Source organism: Pteropus medius, unplaced genomic scaffold (genome assembly GCF_902729225.1).
Source record: "Pteropus medius unplaced genomic scaffold, Ma_sr-lr_union100, whole genome shotgun sequence".
In the NCBI taxonomy this organism is placed as follows: Eukaryota; Metazoa; Chordata; class Mammalia; order Chiroptera; family Pteropodidae; genus Pteropus; species Pteropus medius.
In genome coordinates, this window is record NW_024354502.1 from 27818846 (window position 1) to 27833230 (window position 14385).

Below are 14385 nucleotides of genomic sequence, written 5' to 3' on the forward strand. Positions count from 1 at the left end.
TCATGTGATTTTCAACTTTTTTGTCTGGCTTATTTCTCTTAGTATGATTATCTCAAAACGGCTTCTTAAATATGACACCAAAAGTACAGACATCAAAAAGGAAAAATAGATGAATTGAATTTCATTAAAATTAAAAACTTTTGTCCATCAAAGAACACAATAAAGAGAGTGAAATGACAGTCCTCAGTATGGGAGAAAATATTTATAAATCATATATCTAATGAGTGTTTAGCATTCAGAAAATATATAAAAAAATCCTACAACTCAACAACGAAAAGGCAAATAACTCAATTTAAAAATGGGCAAAGGATTTGAATAGATATTTCTCCAAAGAAGATATATAAATAGCCAGTAAGAACACAAAAAGAGGTTCAATATCATAAATCATCAGGAAAATGCAAATCAAAACCATAATGAGATATGACTTCATACCTACTAGGATAGCTATAATTTTTTGAAATGGAAAATAATAAGTGTAGAGCAAATGTGGAGAACTTAGAACCCTTTTACAGTGCTGGTGGGAATGCAAAGTGGTGCAGCCACTGCAGTAAAACAGTTTAGTGATTCCTCAAAAAGTTAAACGTGGAATTACCATATGGCCCAGCAATTCCACTCCTATGTATACACCCAAAAGAATTGAAAACAGGGACTCAAACAGATACTTGTCCACCAATGTTCATTACAGCATTATTCACAATATCCAAAAGGTGTAAACAACCCAAGTGTCCATCAACAGATGAATGAATAAACAAAATGTGGTATATACATACAATGGAATATTATTCAGGCTTAAAAAGGAATGAAGTTCTGATACATGCTAAAATATGGATGAAACTTGAAAACATTATGCTAAGCAAATAAGCAGGACACAAAAGGACAGATATGATATGTTTCCACTTATGTGAAATATCTAGAATAGGTAAATTCATAGAGACGAAAAATAGATTAGAAATTATTAGGGGCTGAGGGGAGGGGGAAGGGAGAGTTATTTCTTAATGAGTACAGAATTTCTTTTGGGGGCAATGAAAAAATTTTAGAAATAGTAGTAATGATTGCACAACATTGTGAATGTAATTAATGCTACTGAGTTATATATCTAAAAGTAGTTAAAATGGCAAATTTAATGTTATATGTGTTTTACTGCAATAAAAACTCTTATAAAACTGAATAAAAAGTATGAGACAACCCAAGAAATTACAGATGAAGAAAGATTGATCATGTATTGACCATTCTGGAAGGAAGGTGATGGAGACTTTGGAGGAGAAATATTATTCTCTCGACTTTTGTGGCTGTTCGTAATAGTCCATAATAAACAGTGAAAATGAAAAAACTAGCTTGAGAAGACTGGAATCCTCAAAATAGACTCCCTTCATGTTCATTGCAGCACTATTTACAATAGCCAAGATATAGAAACAATCTAAGTGTCCACTAATGGATGGTGGATAAAGAAATTATGGTATATGTATACAATGGAATATTATTCAGCCATAAAAAGAAGGAAACCTTGCCATTTGTGACGATATGAGTAGACCTCGAGGACATTACGCTAAGTGAAATAAATCAGACAGAGAAAGACAAATACACTATGATCTCTCTTATATGTGGACTTTAAAACAAGGACAAAAAAACAAAAAAAAAAGCAAAACAAAACAAAAAACCAAGCTCATAGATACAAAAAATAGATTGGTGGTTGCCAGAGACAGGGGTGGAAAGTGGGAGAAATGAGTGAAGGGGGTCACAATGTAAAAAAAATTTAAAAAGCGAGCTAGAAAATAAATACAGAATTGATAGCCTTCATAAAAAACTATTAATAAAAGTACATGGAAAGAAACATTAAAAAAAAAAGTGAAAACCAAACTCCCCAGTCGTCACATTGCAACCGAGCTAAGAGGAAAAGATCTACATTTACAGCCAACAGCTTTCTGAAGGAATGCAAGATGCAGGTGGTGCAGGAGAGCAGCCTGGCTCCTCTAGCCTGGGCAGACAGAAAGTGGAGATCCCTGGAGAAACAGAGAAAGGGGCAGAACCCTCTGCCACAGGTGGAAAAGCCAGCTTCACACCAGCTTTAGGCTGCTGACGGAAAGCCTGCCCACTTAGCTTCTCTCCTCTGCTCCCATGGGACTGACTGCGGGAATCCGTTCATTTTATACTTTTTCACTTCTAAAGCTGTCTTCTATTATGACCTACTCACTTTCCATATAAACTTATGAGGTGGGCTTACACACCACAGGAAGTTCAAGATAACTTTCAGTTCAGCGTGTTTCCAATGTCTTCTCTATGCCCAGCACTTTGCTATATGCTTAAGAAAATAAATGATAGTTAAGATGTGCTTTCTGCCCTTCCAGGAGTTTATAGTCAAGAACATCAAAAAAGGTTTTTAATGTTCATTCCTCAGTAAAAACAAAAAGTTGTGTACGAATCCTCTCTCTCTCTCTCTCTCTCTCTCTTTCTCTCTCTCTCTGTGTATATATGTAATAACTAAATTTTATGTATGTGCATTTAAAAGTAACATTTATTGACTGCTCATGATATGCTATGCATTGTTCTAAGTGCTCTAAATATATTGGTACTTTATTACAAAACAGGCACAAACATTGAAATCTTAAAAGAATGAAATACATATCAACAATACTTTAAAATAATTTATCTATCAATAATTCAAAAATTATTTTTGTATCTGCTAACAAGATATTATAACTAAAATGGTATGGAAGCTAGAGTTTTAAATGTCATATTAATCATAGTGGCCTCAAACTATTTGTAGCTACTCTTTTAAGGCCCAGTGTACAACTATAGAGAAGTTCATCATTAAAGCCAGAGGATGTAAAACTATATTTCATTTTTTTATATTAATCCTGACTTAAATTTAATTTTTTTAATTAAAATTCTTGGGGTGACATTGGTTAATAAAATCAAATAGATTTCAAGTGTACAATTCAATAATGCCATATGTATATTGCATTGTGTGCTCACCACCCAAAATTAAGTTTCCTTCCATCATCAAATATTTGACCCCCTTTACCCCTATCCACCACCCCCATATTTCATTTTTGTCCAGCTTCAAGTCAGCTGTGATTATGTTATGATAGGTTTTACCTTGTAATGTGGTTGATGAAGGGCTTATGCTACGTATGGGAGAAATGCAAATTCAGATACGTAGAGGGAGTAGAGAGAAAGGGCATTTAGCTCTGCTGAGAGAAGGGTTGGGGGTAAGGGAAGGCTTTCTTTGTGAAGTTATGCTGTTAGCCAGATGAAGGAAAGGAGGGCATTCTAGGAAGTGGAAACAGCCTGGAACAGCATAAGCCGAGATCCAGAGGCAGTGGGTAGTTTTGGAGAACTATTTGTTCAGTGTTGCAGAGTGTGAAGATGGTCTTAAGAGATTTTTTTTAAGTGGGAGCATGGCTGTTGAGTTGTTCTGAGTTTGCTCGAAAAAACCTTGAGAAAACAAACTGAACCGAGATACGAGGCTCTGGCCCACAAGAACACTTGTTCCTCCATGTGGGGCAGCATATAAGGGGGTTGCAGAGAGCCCAAGTCTCTGGTGCTCATGGGCCCCATCCCATCCTGCTACTAGCCAGGATTCTCTGGGTACATGGGTACATGAGCAATGCTCAGCGTCCAGGGAAACTTTGCAGATTCCAGTGTCTGAGTGGTGATTAGCCAACCATTTCCAAAGAGACCCCCTAATAATATCCTTGACGGGGAGCTGAATCCAGGAATGTAAATCTGCTCAAGGCACTGACCAACTTAGGGAGTCTATTTTGAGGATTCCACTCTTCTGAAACCAGTGGAAGATGAGGAGCCATCAGATCATGGTAGAAAAGATAAAGGGAGATTTCCATTCAAATATGCTTCTCTGACACAAGAACAGATGGGCTGATCTTCTTGAAGAAAAAAGAAAAGGAATCAAGGAGCTGAGGTCAGGAAACACATGCACCAAAATGAAACTCACGGCACCGTGTCGGAAACCGCTAATGCCTGCATGGTGACTCCTAAAGATCTGGCAGAGCTATGAAGACCAAGATGCAGTTTCCCTCCTGAGAAAGGATCTATCTGCCTGCCTCAGTGAGCACCAAGACAGATTGAGGAACTGCATTCTAAAAAGTGGCAGGACCCTGACTCTGTCCTTGATCAACTTCAAGGCTCTTGGTTCCCAGTGTTTGTTGTTTTGGTACTACTCTGCCTGTAATAAAAATGCTGGTACACTATTACTGTTTTCTTATATAAAACAAAAGTGAAACTCAATTGACTTTTTTTATGTGGAACTAAAAAATTGGAGTTTATTGACAGAGAGAGAAATAATAGAAATGATTAGAGATTCTTCTCTAGAGGACCTTGGGTTCACAAAACACAGATTTTATTGTCCTTGGTGCTTGGTAGCTAATGCTGAAACAGAATCTTCCAAACTGGATGCCTTTGACCAAGTTTTCTAGACCAGAGGCTGGCAAACTACAGCCCCCACACCAATTCTGGCCCACAATCCTTCTCTGAAAAACTTGAGAACTAAGTTTTCACATTTTTAAAGAGCTAAAAACAATCAAAAGACCTACAGTCATCAATAATGCATTGTACACTTGAAATTTTTTAAGAGGACAGATTTCATGATGTTTTCTTACCACAATAACTAAAAAAAAAAAAAAAATGTGTATTTCATGACACATGAAAATCCTATGAAATTCCAATTTAAGTGTTCCCACATAAAGATTGATTGGAACTCAGGCTTACGGCTGCTATCATGCCACAGCGGTAGAGGCAAGGCAGAACTTGCTGCCAAACATCATTGTAAGGCTTGGAGGTTCCCAAGGCTGATCCGAGCCCATCATGAGACCACCCTGCGAATTCAACCAGTATTGTTAACAGAATGTTAAACCTTTTACAACTACGTTGGTGTTTGTATGCCAAACTCATTGTAGACCATTCCTGCCATGGAAATCTAGGTCAATTTGTGGGCCTCTTGAAGGGTCTCTGGGTTCTGTGTAACGAGTCAAGTTTCCCCAAGTTTCTTAGGGCCATTTCAAACAGGACCTTTGAGTGGTCCAGGTCTGAATGAATAGTGGATCTGGGATCTTTGCTACATAGAGGCAGCTGATGATACTCCACCTCTGTCTTTTGCTATTGGGAGCGGACTAAAATGAGTTCAGCCTTAGGAATGCAGCAAGTCAAATGGACTGCTTCCAAACCCCTCCTTCTTGTCTGCACCCTGCACCCTTCCCCTCATTTTCCCCAGTATCCCAAGTACATTTTTTAAAAAAGACGCAAGAAACAGAAACTTCCCTCCTGACAGCCCCGCTGCCTTTCCCCACTACTTCCCAAATTTCGTGCCAGCAAACAACTACGTCCAACCTCTGCCCTACTAGAGAGATCTTTTCCAGGGACCATCCCTTTAAAGGAGGAGGTCTAAGAGTAGAAAGGGAGTAGTGAATCTAGGTGTGAGCTGCAGCCCCGCTTCTTCTGTGTGAGAGCTGTGAGAGAGCTGACAAGTTGAAGGGTGAAAGGGAAGCTGCCTTCAATGCCATCAACTGCTCAGATATTGATAAGGAACCTTCTCTGGCTAAGACACCCAACTTTGGGGAATGTGGAGGTACCATGGAAGCACAGATCAGGGACCTTGTAGGGCAACAGGGAGTGAGAGCTATGGAAAACACAGGTGAAAGGAAGACCTGTGCAGAAGTGGCACCCCCAGCCCCATGCCACACTGGACCATGGCAGCAACCGTGTCCACCCACATCTTAATCAATTAAGTATCATTTAGGGCTCATTTCTTTCTTAAACTTCTTTGCTTGGTTTGGCTTACCTTCTTTTCTACTCCTGTGCTAGACACACATCTATCCCCAGATTAGGAAGTAATTCCAACGTCATGATGCCATTTAAGACCAAAAGCAGCAGCTCCAATAGCCAGGCAGGTATTCCAGGATGGTGTGGTGGGAGTAAGGAATTGTTCGGCTCGCAGGGAGCAGGAAGAGTGCTCAGATATCATCTGTGATTACCAGGGAAATACAACTGGGCGGCCCATGGAATAGGCAACCTCGCACCCCACATGCTAGGGAGTTATCTTTTTAGTTGTTTCTGGCATCTGGGGTTCTCTCTAGAGGCTGCAGGAAGGAAGTCCCTCCAACGATGAGAGTCTCTGAGGTCTTGAACTAGGATCCTGAGTTGTTGATGCCCCCTGGAGACAAGATGCCTGGTGAGGACCAGGAGGTTCTGAGAAGAGTAGGACAAGGATATTCATCTTAGTCTACTCTGTATGCAAAATAACCAAATACCACAGAATACAGAACACCTTCCTGGGCCTGGCGAAATATGCAAAAATAATGCCCCTCAATAAGCCCCATTTATTATAGATTTTTGAATACATGTCTGAAAAATAGGAATACTCACCAATTTTCATGTTATTGAAGGCGATATAATTTGATGAAATTTGAGTAGGGTAAATGCAAGGGCAATTTAAATATAGGAGCTAACTCAGAAAGACTTTCTGGAGGAAATGAGTTCTGGTTTTGAACTGCTTCCTGATAGATGAGGAGGCAAAGATGTGTGTATATGAAGTTTATGATTAGAGGTTTAAGTTACATCCCTGTGGAGAGAAAAGGAAGAACACAAGTGAAAAATCTTCAAACCAAAGATATTCCTATCCCTTTTCATCTTGTTTGAGGTGATGAAAGATTCACCGTAATTGATCATCATGTTGGTGTAACAGAATGTTCTAGTTTAACAAAACCCCAAATTCTTTATATATCAAATAAGTACAATATCATGCTTATCAAGAATCCTGGGATAATTTTATATTTACCCCAAGACATAGTGTGGATATTCTGGAAGTTATTTTGTTAAATAAATTCCTCAGAGGACAGGAAGTTCCTACAACATGTAGGACTGGGCTAATGGGAACGGGTCTCCTGAACCTACAAATATATAAATGTAGATAAACCATAGCGCTAGCTCGTTCACGCTCTCTCTCTTTCTCATATATATACACACACATATATATGTATGTATATCTATATGTACATATAGATGAGCATACACACCAAAGTCAAAGAAAAGGGAAGAGAAACGCTTATGTTTCAGAACCAAAGGGGTAACTCAGCCAGAGAGAGCTGTCACATAAGCCTGATGTGGTAGTCATGGAGTAGGTGGGGGCCGGGCCAGGGTGCATGTTTGAACTAAGACTCTTGTGTAAAGCTGCCCAAAAGGGACTCAAAAACTCTTCCCACTAGTCCAAAAAAACCAAAAGCAAGATTGCTGTGTCTCAGAGCTCGAGATGGGGCCAGCGGGGCAGAGAGGGGGACTCTCCTATAAGAAATTACCAACTCAAGTTTAATGCTGTGTGAATCTAAATGTCCACTACCTGCCCCATGATATGATAATTGTAGGCCAAGAAATTAATGTAAAAGTTCATCCAGGTTTCTTCAACCCTAGAGCCCCAGCAAAAGGAAATGCAAGAAGGCTTTACTTCTGGAACATTCTCACTGAAAATAAAACAGTCCTAGCTAAAGATGAGGATATAATAAAAACTTAGAAATCACAAGAAGAAATAAACCCCCTGCAGAAGGCTAAGTAGACACAGGTAATAGGAGAATCAGCATGCCAAGAATTATAAATAATGGAATAATCCGAAAGACTCTACAAAACAATCAAGTTTAAAGTTACTAAAGAAATAACAGAAGAGATCTTGTAATGAAAAAATATAACATTTTTAGAAAAGGACAGACAGATTTAGAAAAGAGCCAGATAGAATATGTAGAAATAAACAATCACTAAAATTCCTGATTTCACCTTTGCGCATGCCTTGCTCTAGGTACACCTAATTTCAATCCTGCCTCTTAAACTAAATTTCAAGCAGACTCTACATCTCTCCTTTCTCCTGTTGAAATGAGAGTTCATAGAAGGTAAAAGGTATATTCAGGATAGGATCTAGCACACAACTATTAACTAGGAAGGAGAAGATACTAGCGTGCCTTCAAATTATGGGTGCACCTGGGGAAAGATGTAGAACATGTTACTCCCCCATGAGACACCAGCAGCATCTCAGATTCTTCCTCCCAAGCACCACGAACTACTCTCACTGAAGTTCCTGCTATTCATGAAGGAGCTCAAAGAAGATGGAGAATTTTTCTCTGGGAAATAGGATTTCCTTTGTCCCCTATGGCCTTCCAGTGTCCCTGTGACCATCGATGCTTCAGCTATTAGATGATAGGAAGCCTCCTGACGTTCCATTTCTACTCTCTCAGGGAAGAGCTGATCCCTCTTTTCTTTCATTCTGGTCTCCTGTTTTATTTTAATATAGAGTACAGTAATTTTCCCCAGTTGATTCTTTTTTTAAATATTGTTTTATTTATTCTAGACCCTGTGCTTTTCCATGTAAATCTTAGAATAAGCTTGTCTATATCTACAAAATATCCTGCTGACATTTTGATAGGAATTACATTAAACCTAAAGATGAATTTGGGGAAAATTGACATTTTTACTATGTTAAGTCTTCCAATCCATGACCCACAGTACATCGTTCCATTTAGTTAGGTTTTCTTTGATTTATTTCCTCAGCATTTTGTAATTTTCAGCATACAGATCTTGTGTGTGTCTTAAGTTCACACTTAAGTATTTCATTAAGTTTACACTTAAATATTTCATTTTCTTTGGAACAATTATAGATGGTATGGCATTTTAAATGACAGTTTCTGTTTGTTAGCATACAGAAATTTGATTAATTTTTGTATGTTGACATTGTGTCCTGTGACTTTGCAGAACTCACATGACAGTTATAGGAAATTTTATTTTATTTTTATTTTTTGTAGATTCTTCGGGATTTTCTTTAGAAACAATCATGTCATCTACAAATAGGGACAGTTTTATTTCTTCCTTTTCATTCCACATGCTTTTCATTTCATAGAACTTCCAGTACTATGATGAGTAAGAGTGGTGAAAGTATACATCCTTGCTTTGCTCTCAATCTTAGAGAGAAAGCATTCAGTCTTTCACCAACTATGATGTTAGCTGTAGGGTTTTGTAGATGCTCTTTATCAAATTGAGATAATTCTTCTCTATTCTTAACTTGCTGAAAGTTTTCATCATAAATGGGTGTCGAATTTTGTCAAATGCTTTTTCCCACTAATTGATAAGATTATATGATTTTAATTCTTTAGCCCATTGATATGGTGAACTTTTTAAAAATTTATGTATTTAAATTAGTTTCAAGTATACAGTACATTCGTTAGACATCTATATTGTTTATAAAACGATCCCCACAATTGGATATGGTGAACTTTTTAAAATATCTAAACTCTACTGACAACTCAATATGGTAGACTTTTGAATATTAAATCAGACTATCTATCTGTAGTAAATCCTACTTGGTCGTGGTCTGTTTATCATTGTTTTATATTGATGGATTTGGTTTGCTAATATTTTACTGAGGATCCTGCACCTAAGTTCATGAGAGATGTTGCTCTATAATTTTCTTTTTTTTAAATACTGTCTTTATCTGGTTTTGGTATCAAGATAATATGGCCTCATAAAATGAATTGGGAAGTGTTCCCCTCTCTGTTTTCTGGAAGAGAGTATATAAAATTGGTGTTCATTCTTCTTTAAGTGTTTGAAAGAATTCTCCAGTGAAACCATCTGAACCTGAAGATTTCTCTCTGGGAAGAGAATCTGTTTTATCTTGATCTCAACCTCTACATCTACTGGAATAACAAAGGCTTAAAGACTCTGGCCAAGTTATAGTATCTAGAATTGCATAGAAGTCCTCAGAAATCATCAAGTCCTACATCCCTCACCACATGTGAAGAAACTGAGGCCTGAGGATGATGGAAATGACTTACCCAAATTCACAGAGCTACTTAGCAGAAATGGAAAGAGGCTGTGAGTTCAGGATGTTCAGTCTATCTTTCACTGATGCTGAAGCAAAGAAAATAGTAATGGCTCAAGAAGTGAAGACTTTCAACTTTTCAGACACCCTCACATTCATTGCCCATTTGCTCTCTCATATGAGGAAATAAAATGCTTTCCTGTGTAAGCCACCAATAAGAAGATCCCCCAAGTCTCTTCTAGCCCAAAGTTAGAACTAGCAAGGGCAGAGGGCAAGAGCAGAGCTAGCGACCCAGGATGAAGCGGGCAGAGGCAAAGCTTTGGAAACCAAAATCTCCCACGGAAGAAGCAACCACAGAACTGATCAGCCTGGAAACCAGCTCCCTCTGTTGGTCTGATGAGCATTTGGATGAGCAACTGGGCCAAAGAGGAAGAAAGAAGGTGGGCACCTCTTCCGATGGAATCAGCAAACAGTATGAAGTTAGTTAGATCTTCTGGCTCACACAGCCTCTGTTTTCCTTATGGTCCCAACCGGAGATCACTTTCTAAACTGTAGGTAAGAAGGCAAAAGAAAGAAGCGAATGGATTACCCTTCACGCTGACATAATGCAACACTCCCACAGCTAGATCCCCATCACTGCTTACACCTTCAGTAGAACCTTCTGTAATGGCAGTATTATACATCTGACTATTCAACAAGACAGTCATCAGTAATATGTGGGTATTTAGCACTGGAAATGTGAATAGTGCAACTAAGGAACTAAATTTTTCTTTTTATTTAATTTTGATTAATTTAAATTTAAATGGTCATATGCAACTAGTGGCTACTGTATTGGACAGCGCAGAACTAAAGGAACCCATGAAAGTGGTAAATGCATTCATGAAAATCAGAAGCATAATCTATAACAGAGGAAGGAAGCACCAAGACATATGTCCACTCACTTAAAATTGAACTAAAAACCCCACTTCTCAAATTTGCACCAATATGACACGATGCTCTGGCTTCCTTTTAGTTGGGCTATAAACATGCTGGTTTGAAATTTTTGGGCATTACAAAAGAAGGAGCAAATGGAAGTTATTAAGGAATCCAAATAGAAGTTACTAACCAGGTATCAAGATAGTTCAGAGAAAGAACATTGCAGAGACTTGGTTTGTTTTGTTCACTGCTATATCCTCAATGCCTGGAGTATCTCCTGGCAAGGAACATTCTTGGTAAAGCTTGTTGAGTGAAGGAAAGGATGGATGGACTGTCAAGAGAATTGGTCTTATTAAAAAGAAAAATTTACAAAGCAAAATCTATAGGCTCAGCGGGAGGAGTACTCGAGGGCGCGCCAGCACGGTAGCTTACAGGCTGCAGACTGTCGCGAGTAAACCACTCCCCACCCATGGAAGAACCTTTAGGTTCTCCTACCACTTCCCATGTTCTGGGGCGACTTTAGAGAGTAAACCACAGCCACCTCTCCCATGTCTTTCTTTCCTTTCTGTTTGTCGTATGTTTTCTTATGCGTACAAGCCATCCCTCTGACCCAGAGGTTAGGATCACAGACTATCTATGGGCAGTGCAAGATCCCCTGCACCCTCGAACACTTAATAAATGTCACATTTTATGCCTTAAATAAAGGAAATGAAGAATCATAGGCAGAAGCCCAGGCCTGGGAATCAGGAGGCCGGCTTCTAGACAGTTCTTTATATTCATTGTAAGCACGCCATGGTCCCACACATTGCGCTATGAGTTTTACACAGGTAAATAGTGTTAACTCCATTTTACAGGTGAGAAAATTGAATTTCAGAGTGATTGGCAAGTGTCGCATAGATCGCAATGGAATTTTTTTTTTCCAAAAAGCTTTATTGTTTCATTGGTCCATGGCATGAGAGAAGGCTCTGGGGTGGTTAGAAGGCAGCCTGGTGGTTGCAGGGAGAGGCTCAAGCTGAGGGCCAACCAGAGGGGGGTGCAGAGGGCCCCTCAAAGGCCTCTGGGCTCCAAAGGCTCCCAGTCCTGCTTAAGGGTGAGCCTTCTGAAGAAATATTCACCCAGCCCAACCTGGGGGCCGGCCAGCCTGCAGAGGTTAGTCAGGTGGTCAGCCATCTTCTTGATGAGTTTCATCTCCTCATCTAGGACATGGCTCTCCAGGAAGTCACAGAGATGAGGGTCTGTGTAGGCAGAACCCAGGGCATGCAGATCCAAAAGGGTCTGGTTGAGGTTCTTCTCCATGACCCAGAAGGCTGCCATGGTGTCTTGAGTTTTACCACACTCATCTTGGGAAGCCTTCTGCAGGTCCTGGAAGAGGGTGAGGCCGCCACACTCATTTTGCATTTTCAAGAGATGCTCAGTGCCCTTGCACTTCTCCTCCACCAACTTTCAGAAGAAATAGCCCACACCCCTTAGAACCACATTGTTTCAGTGGAAATAGGAGCCCAGAGAGAGTTAGGTGTAGGAGGCCAGCAGATGCAGGTTGACACGCAGTTGACTGCGGCCTCCACCTCGGTGGAATAATTCTGACGGACTTGGGAGCTCGTGGTTGCTGGGCAATAAGGAGTTAAGTCTCAAAAAACGGTGTTGGCTGATCTCTGAAGTTGAAGATGGCTGAGACAGGTTTGAAGGTTGCCACTGGAAAAGAGGTTGGAGGGTGGTTGGATGCAGGAAGAAAGGGTGTCCCTGGGTCTGTTCTGTCCAAACACTGTTGAAGCAAGAGACAAATCCAGTGGACTGTCAAAAGCATTGCTGATCATAAGTGATTTTGAACCCAGGACGTTTTGTCTACAAACTCATGGAATTAACACTATTACCATTAGCTTTGAATTCAAATACGTCACTCTTCAAAGCTTTGCTTTCCATGAGATCCAGCGAGGCTAGAAGACTGAATATTAGGGTTCAATTGGAGGTGGGGGAGGGATAACTAAGGCAGTCACATTGGAGCCCTTCCTGGGGGCCAGGGGAGGGTACTGTCACTACCCAGAAGAGCAGAGTGGACTTGTCCTAAGCAAAAGTCTTCATGGTTCCTATCTGCTATGGACTGACTGTGTCTGCCCCAAAATTCACATGTGATGGTAACCCCCAACAGGATGGTAATTGGAGAATGGACCTTTGGGAGGTAATTAAGTTAAAATGAGGTCATGAGAGTGGGGCCCCCATGATAAGATTGGTGTCCTAATAAGAAGAGAGACCACAGCCCTATCTTTCCACCATGTGAAAACACAGCGAGAAGGTAACTCTCTGCAACCTCACCAGGAACCAAATCTGCTAGTACCTTGATCTTGGACTTCCTTGCCAAAAGAACTGAGAAATCAACATCTGTACAAGCTGCCCAGTCTGTGGGATTTTGGTATAGCAGCCCAAGCAGACTAAGACACTATTCTTGCCTGGACCGTATCCTTTCCTCTTCTTTTGGATGTCTTTTCTCCTCTCCTCACATTAAAACCTGCTCTCAGATAAAGATCTCACCTATTTCATAAGTTCCTCAGCTAAGTTGAAGGACTCTGAAGTTTGGGAATAACTGGAGTGAAGTATATGGACTTTGGACTAAGCAGTTTACAAAAATATTTAAATTTGGGCTTTGAGTATGGGCAGGCTATTCCCCCATCCCCACTTCTCGTTTTCCTCATGTGTGAAATGCAGATAATAATACTTGTCTTATAAAGTTGTGGTGTAATCTAAGTGATTTTGTCAGTCAAATCTCTTGTACTCATTGCAAGCACAGAGTAGGGATTCAGGAAGTGTTTATTTTCTTTCTTCCTTACTTGTAGAATCATGAATGCCAAGGACAGTTTACAGTTAGCAAAACCTTTTAGCTCAAAGGAAAAAGCTAAAATGGGAAGATTTCAAGCATCAATCTGTCAGTGGAAGAGGTATTTGTATGTGGGGAAGAACATTTGGGGACTGAAGACCTTGACCCTCTACCTCGTGCATAAAGAAATTGTGGACACAGGTCATGGCCCTCACCCCAAAACAAGAAGAGTATGTTACGAGGCCCAACACATACCTGTGCATGTGCAGATCTACTCAGGACCAGGATTTGCTCCAGACTGCTTCATACACACCCCTCCTGATTTTTCCTCTACACCACTGTGCTGGAATCTTCTGTTGCCCACTCTCCACCACTTCCCGCTGTCCACTGTGCCCAAGGAAGTGGCCTATTGAGCAGCATCAATGGGCTGCCTTGTCCTTTGTCCTTTAGATGGATTAAGCCACCAGGGAGCCATGTAGGAGAGCAGACATCAAGAAGCTAGGAAGGAGTGAGTTTCTACTCCCAGCTTCCTCCCTGTGCAGGCCAGGACTGGAGGTGACAGCTCTATGTGGTACCTCTCCACACAGCCTTCTCTTTCTCCTTCTCCTTCATAGTGGTCCATACATTATTTCTAATCAGGTCTCTCCCCTCGGCCTTGATTCCTGTGACCACCCTTTCCCCTTGTTCCTTCAGGCCCAGTCTCCACCTCAGGTACTACAGTTTTCTTGTGGTTTCCCTGCCTCCAGTCCACACCTTTGTCAACTGTCCCTTTATTAAACCTCCTCAAATTACCCAATTTGAGCAACTCTGACTGGCCGTCCATGAGGCTGATTAGGTCCAAGTAGCTGGTCTC

General features: G+C 40.4%; 1 pseudogene; it reads right to left on the minus strand.

Annotated features, from left to right (window-relative positions):
- Positions 1-11570: 11570 nt before the first annotated feature.
- LOC120595602 (ferritin light chain-like) lies at positions 11571-14144 on the minus strand (annotated as a pseudogene).
- Between the last annotated feature and the right edge of the window lie 241 nt (positions 14145-14385).